The sequence below is a fragment of the Mandrillus leucophaeus genome, unplaced genomic scaffold (genome assembly GCF_000951045.1).
Source record: "Mandrillus leucophaeus isolate KB7577 unplaced genomic scaffold, Mleu.le_1.0 Scaffold538, whole genome shotgun sequence".
Classification (NCBI taxonomy): Eukaryota; Metazoa; Chordata; class Mammalia; order Primates; family Cercopithecidae; genus Mandrillus; species Mandrillus leucophaeus.
Genome location: NW_012105786.1, coordinates 518559 through 527621, shown reverse-complemented (window position 1 = coordinate 527621; position 9063 = coordinate 518559).

Sequence of the window (9063 nt, the reverse complement as noted above, 5' to 3'; positions counted from 1 at the left end):
AAAAAAAAAAAAAAAAAAGGGCCAGGTGCGGTGGCTCACACCTGTAATCCCAGCACTTTGAGAGGCTGAGGCAGGCGTATCACTTGAGGTCAGGAGTTCACGACCAGTCTGGTCAACATGACAAAACCCTGTCTCTAGTATAAATACAAAAAGTAGCTGGGCATGGTGGCAGGTGCCTGTGATCCTAGCTACTTGGGAGGCTGAGGTGGCAGGAGAATCGCTTGAACCCAGGAAGCAGGGTTTGCAGTTAACTGAGATTGTTCCACTGCACTCCAGCCTGGGCAACAGAAGTGAGACTTCATCTCAAAAAAAAAAAAAAAAGCCTACACCTTGCACCGGATTATATATCAACACACTGCTTCCCTTCATCAGGAAAGCCTTCCTTTAACAAAGTGTGCTTTTTTCCACTCTGATTAAACTTCTTTATCTCACCATGAACCAATCATAAACAGTTCCCGCACTGGCGGCCCTCCACGGAGCACTGGTCTAGAGGACTGTCCAGAAGCACACCCGAATGGTTAATGTTGCAGCCTGTGGTGTCAAATGTCACCTGTGTTGCTTCCCCCTTCACAGCCCCACTTCCCTCCTGTGCTGCTGAGGCCTGGTGAGGAGTATGACCACACCACCTGGTTCAAGTTTTCTGTGGCTTAAGAAGGTGTGAAGATATGATCCAGTCCAGGGCTAGGCTCAGCCGCCTGTCTCCTGTCCAGAAAAAAGGTGAAGATTAAGAAGCTTTCAGAATGATTCTATGGATTAAAATCATACAAATGGTGGCTGTCGTGAGAATCAGTCTGGGTATTGATTTCCTTTTCCAGTGACTGGCTCCAGGCCATGTCTAATGACCAGCTCGATTCCCTGTGCAGTTCAGAGGGCAAGTGAACCCAACCAACGATGTCGTCATCTAAGCCCTGATCCTAGCCAGGGACTCCCATGCTGCTGTTGGCTCCATCTCTCCACGCTGCCTCTTTCAACTTTTCGCCCTTCCTTTCTTTGAAGCTATTCTCGCATTGCTTTTGTTTCCTCCTCCTTCACCTCCAACCGCTGTCAGCAGCACTCCGGAGTTTTCAAATGTCACGTTAGCTCACCCTGCATGCTGGGAGATGGACCTGTCTCTATACAGCAGTAGATGATTGATAAGTGAGGAAACTGAGACTTAAGAGAGGTTGAAGACCAACAAGCTAATAAATAAAAAGTTGAGGCTGGGCACGGTGGCTCACGCCTGTAATCCCAGCACTTTGGAAGGCCAAGGCAGGCGGATCACGAGGTCAGGAGATCGAGACCATCCTGGCTAACACGGTGAAACCCCATCTCTACAAAAAATATTAGCCGGGTGTGGTAGCACGCGCCTGTAGTCCCAGCTACTTGGGAGGCTGAAGCAGGAGAATCGCTTGAACCTGGGAGATGGAGGTTGCAGTGAGCCAAGATTGTGACATTGCACTGGGCAACAGAGCAAAACTCCATCTCACAAAAAAGAGAGAGAGAGAGAAAACAGCTCTCTCTGTCTCTAGGGAGAGGGAGGGGACTTCCAAGAGGAAAAGGCCTGCAAGAGCCTTTGGGTTGACTGAGAAAGCACAGCCAGGCCAATGCTTGGGAAGAAAGGCAGGCAAGCACTGGAGACAGGAGATACTAGGGTGAAGAGAGAGCCTTGCCTTTCACAGCACAGTGAGCATGACATTGCCCCAGGGACAGAGGTTGTGTTATATGACAAGGCTGGGGGCTCCTTCTTTCCTAGACAATCAAAGCATCGGTGATGGGTTTTGGTTGGTGATTTTGAAAAAAAAAAGTATGTTATACTAATATATACTGTACTGAATTGAAATAAAACCAAAATCTGCATCTTCAAAAGACTTGTTCCTTTACTCAGCTTTAAGTCTCTCAGGCGTGGACCTTTGGGAAATGGACCGAGAATATGGATGTGTTCTGGATTCTACGTTGCCCTCCAGTGGGAGGCCCGGCATGTTCCTGTCTAACAGTTAGGAAAGCTATCTCCTAACTGTGGAAGTGGAAGTCGCTTTCCATACTTCCTCTTTCTTTGTAACCGATAATAAACCAAAGATCTTGTTTATTTTTCAATTCATTTCGGCATGGATTTTCTGAGCACCTGCTCTGTACACAGCCCTCTGCTGGGTCTGTGAAGGGGTTCGAGTCAGGTGTGATACTGCCCACGACAGCCCGTCAGGTGGGGCAACGTACTCAGGTGTCTTCTCACTGGTGAGGTTAACTTTGGTGACTTGAGGCTGCCTGGAGGTCTCTCCACTCTTAAAGTTACCAATGTATACATTAGCCAAGAGGCCTCAGAGATGAACTGTTAAGCTGACTGCAACCCAGCTACCAATTTGATTAAACTGTTCGATGCAGGGTTCTCATACTCTGGGTGCCAGCAATCATTTAGGAAATCCCAGAGAAGAGAATGAACGTTTTCTTATTCACAAGTGCAGGGTTGCCAGTTGCCCCTGCTTTCTGTATCCTGACCAAAAGTCACAGAGTGCCTTGACCTGTGTCCCCTAGCCAGCTGCAGGTTTTTCCCAGCAGGCTTGAACCCAAACCAGGCCTTGAACATTCTCAGGCACTGATAAAGCTGTCTAGGTTGTTCCCTAAAACACTAAAAGAAACTGGCACTGGGCCGGGCATGGTGGCTCACGCCTGTAATCCCAGCACTTTGGGAGGCCGAGGCGGGTGGGTCACCTGAGGTCAGGCATTCAAGACCAGCCTGGCCAGCATGGTGAAATCCCGTCTCAACTGAAAAAAAATACAAAAAAATTAGCTGGGCATGGTGGCAGGTGCCTGTAATCTCAGCTAGTCAGGAGGCTGAGACAGGAGAGTTGCTTGAGCTCGGGAGGCGGAGGTTGCAGTGAGCCAAAATTGCGTCACTGCACTCCAGCCTGGGTGACAGAGCGAGACTCTGTCTCAAAAAAAAAAAAAAAAAGAAAAAGAAAAAGAAAAAAGAAACTGGCTCTGGCCCTCAGCCAAATTCGTTAAACTGTCAGAGAAACTCCCTCACTGCTGACATACCTGGGCACAACACCCCTTTTCTCTCTCAGCGATTGCTGCAGCACTCTGTAAGGAAGTTCCTCTAATACATGCTTTGGATTGATCACCCTGGCGCTTAGAGCTTCTTTCTTTGGAATCCCAGCCGGCCCTATCTCGAGACAGCTTGGAGCACTCCCTGGTGGGGTCTCCCCTGCCTCCACTATGGGGACAATTCCAGCCCTGGATCCACTGAGACAAAACAAAGAAATGTAACAACTACAAATTAGTTCTTAGTGTAACGGCCTCTAGGTTTGAGAATGCCAAATTAATTAATTTATTATTAATTAATTAGCCAAATGCTTTGTTTTCTTCTGTCCAAAAAGAGTATTGTTTTTATAAGAAGCCAAGTCTCCAGGAGTCCAAGTAAGGATACTCATCGCCTGTGGGGCAGCTCAAATAAGTTACTGGCATTTAAATTAATGGTGTTTATAAAAGCAAGTAAAAAGGCAGCCAGACGCAGTGGCTCACGTCTGTACTCCCAGCACTTTCGGAGGCCGAGGCGGGCAAATCACCCAAGGTCAGGAGTTCAAGACCAGTCTGGCCAAGCTGGTGAAACCCCGTCTCTACTAAAAATACAAAAAAAATTAGCTGGGCGTGGTGGCATGCGCCTGTAATCCCAGCTACTCAGGAGGCTGAGAGAGGGGAATTGCTTGAACCAGGGAGGCAGAGGTTGCAGTGAGCTGAGATCTAGCTACTGCACTCCAGCCTGGGCAACAGAGTGAGACTCGTCTTAAAAAAAAAAAAAATTGGCTACGTTTGTCACACCATGCATCTGAGGCAAGCAAAAATTTGGAGAAACTCTTTTTGTGGCAGCAACCAACCTGTCCTTTTTCATGAAACACACGAGAACTTTGCTTGAGAAGCCCTTCCATGTGCTTATAAGACATAGATTGTGACGTGTGACAGCATGTGAGCATAACTGTGTGATTTTATAAAGTCTCTGAAGGCCCCAGCAAGAAATAAAATTTTAGAAGGTGCTTGGTGCAGTGGCTCATGCCTGTAATCCCAGCACTCTGGGAGGCTGAGGTGGGTGGATCACTAGGTCAGGAGTTTAAGATCAGCCTGGCCAAGATGGTGAAACCCCGTCTCTACTAAAACCACAAAACTTCGCCAGGCGTGGTGGTGGGTGCCTGTAATCCCAGCTACTCGGGAGGCTGAGACAGAGAATTGCTTGAGCCTGGGAGGCGGAGGTTGCAGTAAGCCTAGATTGCACCACTGCACTCCAGCTTGGGTTACAGAGCGAGACTCTGTCTCAAAAAAAAAAAGAAGTACAAGGTAAGATGTAATATTAAAATAATTGCACAAACATTGCTGTAAAGATTAAGATGTCATGCTGTGGAGGTGGAACTGGAGAGTTTACAGAAAGTAGAACATGAAAAAAATGCAGGACTACCAGCACAGGGCAGGAAGGAAGCCCGGCATGTGTCCTGGTCCCTGGCCAGTTCCCATTTTCACTCTTAACCATTTTAAGCAATTGGATCACCAGTTTTCAAGAGGCTGTTTGGACAGGAGTACAGTCCTTTTCCAATCAAGGCATTTCCTGCGTAACTCAGTTACGCAGGTCATCGTTAAAGTCTCAGATGCTTTGGGCAGCACTTCTAGCTATAGTCAGGCAAGGACGTCAGCAAATCCTCTCCTTATTATAGTTCAAGCAATTAAAATGCTGAAAACATTTGGCAAAACATTTTTTTTGTTTGTTTAGAGATGGGGGTCTTGCTATGTTGCCCAGGTTGGTCTTGAATTCCTGCCCTCAAGCAATCCCCCCTCCAGCCTCAGCCTCCTAAGTACCTGCAACTATAAGCACACACCACTACTCCCGGCTCAAAACAATTTTGGTGCTCTGGAAACAGACATAAAACCTTCCAGTCTGAGATATGTTGTCTGAAAAACTACTGAGCTTTGAGTAGGAATAGTGGGAGTCTGTAGTGTTCTTGCCTGGGGCTGTTCCCATCCCCCTCACTCCTCCAACTCAGTAATTATGAAGGTTCTGTGGAGGACGAGCAAGCAGCTGTGGTTGAAAGAGGGTTCACTCCTTTTGGAGGTGTGAGTGGCAGCCATATCCAAATCATCGTCAATAGAAGTAACGATCCCAGTGCTGTGCAGGCAGGCAGGGCCTATGGCTCTACTGGCCTGAGGTCGCAGTCATGGCTGCAGCAAGCAGATTTTTGGCTGATCGGAGGCTGGGTGCATGTGCAACAAAGATGAAGGGCTCAACAAAAAGTAAAACTCAGGATAAACTTGAAAGCAGCCTGAATATTAAAATTACTCACCTGCCTACACACAGACCCATCAGCAGAGGGCAGAAGTCTGACTGGTTGAGGTATCAGCACAAACTCTCCAGAAAGTGGCTGCCCGCTAAGCTGTGCAGACATAAGGCAACCCCCTAGAATTTTAAAATAAGCATAAGAAGCTGGGCATAAGAAGCTGGACATAGTGGTTCGTGCCTGTAGCCCCAGCTACTCAGGAGGCTGAGACAGAAGGGTTGCTTGAGCCCAGTGTACTACGGCTATAGTGTACTATGATCCCACCTGTGCATAGCCAACTGCACTCCAGCCTGGACAACATAGGGAGACTCTGTCTTAAAAGATAAACACAATAATGTTGGGGGGGAAAAAAAAACAAACCTGGAGATTATAAAAAGGAATCAAGTAGGCTGGGCCTGGTGGCTCATGCCTGTAATCCCAGCACTTTGGGAGCCCGAGGCAGGCGGATCACCTGAGGCCAGCAGTTTGAGACCAGCCTGGCCAACATGGCAACGCTCAATCTCTACTAAAAATACAAAAATTAGCCAGGTGTGATGGCGCACACCTGTAATCCCAGACACTTGGGAGGCTGAGCCAGGAGAATCGCTTGAACCTGGGAGGCAATCTCAGTGAGCTGAGATCGTGCCACTGCACTCCATCCTGGGTGACAGAGTGAGACACTACCTCAAAAAAAAAAAAAAAAAAAAGGAGGTGGGGCATCAAGTGAAGAGTTTGTTGAAAACAGTACAATAATGCATGAAAAGTTAACTAGAGAGGCCAGGCACAATGGCTCACACCTGTAATCCCAGCACTTTGGGAGGCTGAGGCAGGCGGATCACTTGAGGACAGTAGTTCAAGACGAGCCTGGTCAACCTAGTGAAACCCCATCTCTACTAATAATACAAAAATTGGCCAGACGTCACCACATGCCTGTGCCTGTAATACTGGGAGGCTGAGGCACAAGAATCACTTGAACCCAGGAGGCAGAGGTTGCAGTGAGCCAAGATCATGCCACTGCACTCCAGCCTGGGTGACACAGTGAAACTGTGTCTCAAAAAAAAAAAAAAAAAGTTAACTAGAGAGACTCAGAAGTAGATTTGAGACAGCAAAAGAAAAAGTGAACTTGAAGGTAGAGTAATAGGAATTATTCAATCTGAAAAACAGAAGAGATTGAAGAAAACTGAACAGAACCTCAGAGACCTGTGAGAAAATAGGCACATGAGTGTATGTGTAATGGGAGTCCAAAGAGAGGGATAGAAAAAATAATGGCAAAAAACGTCCAAATTTGATGAAAACCATTAATCTATAAATCTAAGAAGCTCAACAAACTTCAAGATAGTGATTCCCATCTAGGTACATCAAACTGTTGACACATTTAAACTGTTGAATGTCAAAAGCAAACAAAATTTGAAAGCGGCAAGAGAAAAATGACTCCTCGCTATAGGGGACCACCAGCACCAGTACAATGAACAGCTGACTTCTCATCTGGAACAATGGAGTCCAGAATGCAGTGGAATGACATGGTCAAAGTGCTTCAAAACCAGAGATTCAATTATCACCCGGAACTATCCTTCAAAAACAAAGGTGAAATAAAGACTAGAGAATTCATTGCTAGCAAGCCTGCCTTATGAGAAGTACTGGAGGAAGTCCTTCATACTGAAATTACACCAGAATCCATGGAAATAAAGATCAGAAATAGTAAATATATGGATTAAAAAGAAAGATGCTATAATTTTTCATTTATTATCTTAAAAGATGTAAGATTGGCTGGGCATGGTGGCTCACACCTGTAATCCCAGCACTTTGGGAGGCTGAGGAAGGCGGATCAAAGGTCAAGAGATCGAGACCATCCTGGCTAACATGGTGAAACCCTGTCTCTACTAAAAATACAAAAATTAGCTGGGCATGGTGGCATGCGCCTGTAGTCCCAGCTACTCGAGAGGCTGAGGCAGGAGAATCACTTGAATCCAGGAGGCAGAGGTTGCAGTGAGCCAAGATCGTGCCACTGCACTCCAGCCTGGCAACAGAGTAAGACTCCATCTCAAAGAAAAAAAAAAAAAGACATAAGATTGCATAAAGCAATAATTATAACACAGTATTGAGTTTAGAATACATAAAAACAGCATAAAGGAGGGAGGAGTAAAAGGAAATAGCATTGGAGTATAATTTCTATATTTTACCAGAATATTAATCAGAACTACATTGTGATAAATTAAGATTCAACCACTAACTAAAAAATAGTTTTAAAAAATCAAGAGGAATTAAGTAACACATTTATCTTAATTTTTTATACTAAAAAAAATATTTAGGTCAGGTGTGGTGGCTCATGCCTATAATCCCAGCACTTTGGGAGGCTGAAGTGGGAGGATCACCTGAGGTCAGGGGTTTGAAACCAGCCTGGCCAACGTGGCGATACCCCGTCTCTACTAAAAATCAAAATTAGCCAGGCATGGTGGTGCATGCCTGAACCCCAGCTACTTGGGAGTCTGAGGCAGGATAAATTGCTTGAATTTGGGAGGCGGAGGAGGTTGCAGTGAGCCGAGATCATGCCACTGCACTGCAGCCTGGGCGGCTGAGCGAGACTCCATCTCCAAAACAAAACAAAAACAAAAAACAAAACCAAAAAAACCCCCCCACACACAAAACCCTGTCCTCCTTCAGGGCCCTGCCAGGGCTTTATTTCTTTGTGACAGAGTGTAGGGACGTTTAGGTCATCAGAGAGACCTGGTAAATACTTCTTCAAAATTCCTTAATAGAGGGCCAGGCGTGGTGGCTCACACCTGTACAATCCCAGCACTTTGGGAGGCCGAGGCAGGTGGATCATCTGAGGTCGGGAGTTTGAGACCAGCCTGATCAACATAGAGAAACCCCGTCTCTACTAAAAATACAAAAGTAGCCGGGCGTGGTGACACATGCCTATAATCCCTACTACTCAGGAGGCTGAGGCAGGAAAAAAGGTCGAACCCGGGAGGCGAAGGTTGCAGTGGGCGGAAATCACGCCATTGCACTCCAGCCTGGACAACAAGAGCAAAACTCTTGTCTCAAAAAAAAAAACAACAAAATTTCTGAATAGAACGTTAACTTTTTTTTAAAGATGATTATTTCCTTGAGCACAGTGACCTCTACTGGTACTAATATAAATTAAAATGCCGTTTCTGTTTTTTTCAGTTTTGTTTCCAGCATGGGATCATTTGGAGACAGAGAAACCTAGAGGACACATAGTAGAATCCTTCTTTGAAACACTTGTGAGTGCTGCTACTTCCTTATTATAATAGAATAAACCAAGCCAATCTTCAATAACGAAAACCACTTCCAGAGCAGTGGTTTTCAATTCTGGTTGCATATTAGAACCAAGGGAGAGGCGAGACACTGTGGCTCACACCTGTAATCCTAGCACATTAGGAGGCTGAGGGTGGTGGAATGCTTGAGCCCAGGAGTTCAAGACCCACCTAAGCAACATGGCGAAACCCCATCTTTAAAAAAAAAAAATGCAAAAATTAGCTGGCATGGTGGCACGTGCCTGTAGTCCCAGCTACTCGGGAGGCTGAGGCAGGAGGATCGCCTGAGCTCAGGGAGTCAAGTGATCATGCCACTGCACTCCAGCCTGGGTGACAGATGCTTTCAGAAAAAAATCACCAGGTAAAATGTTTAGATTAATACCCAGGCTTCACCACCCTCTGATTCTTTCATTCAAATGTCTTTAAGCACTCTGGGTGATTTTAGTCTGCAACTAGCAATCAGAACCACTGTCCTAGAGTAAAAGTTTTCCCTACTATGATCTCATTCACCA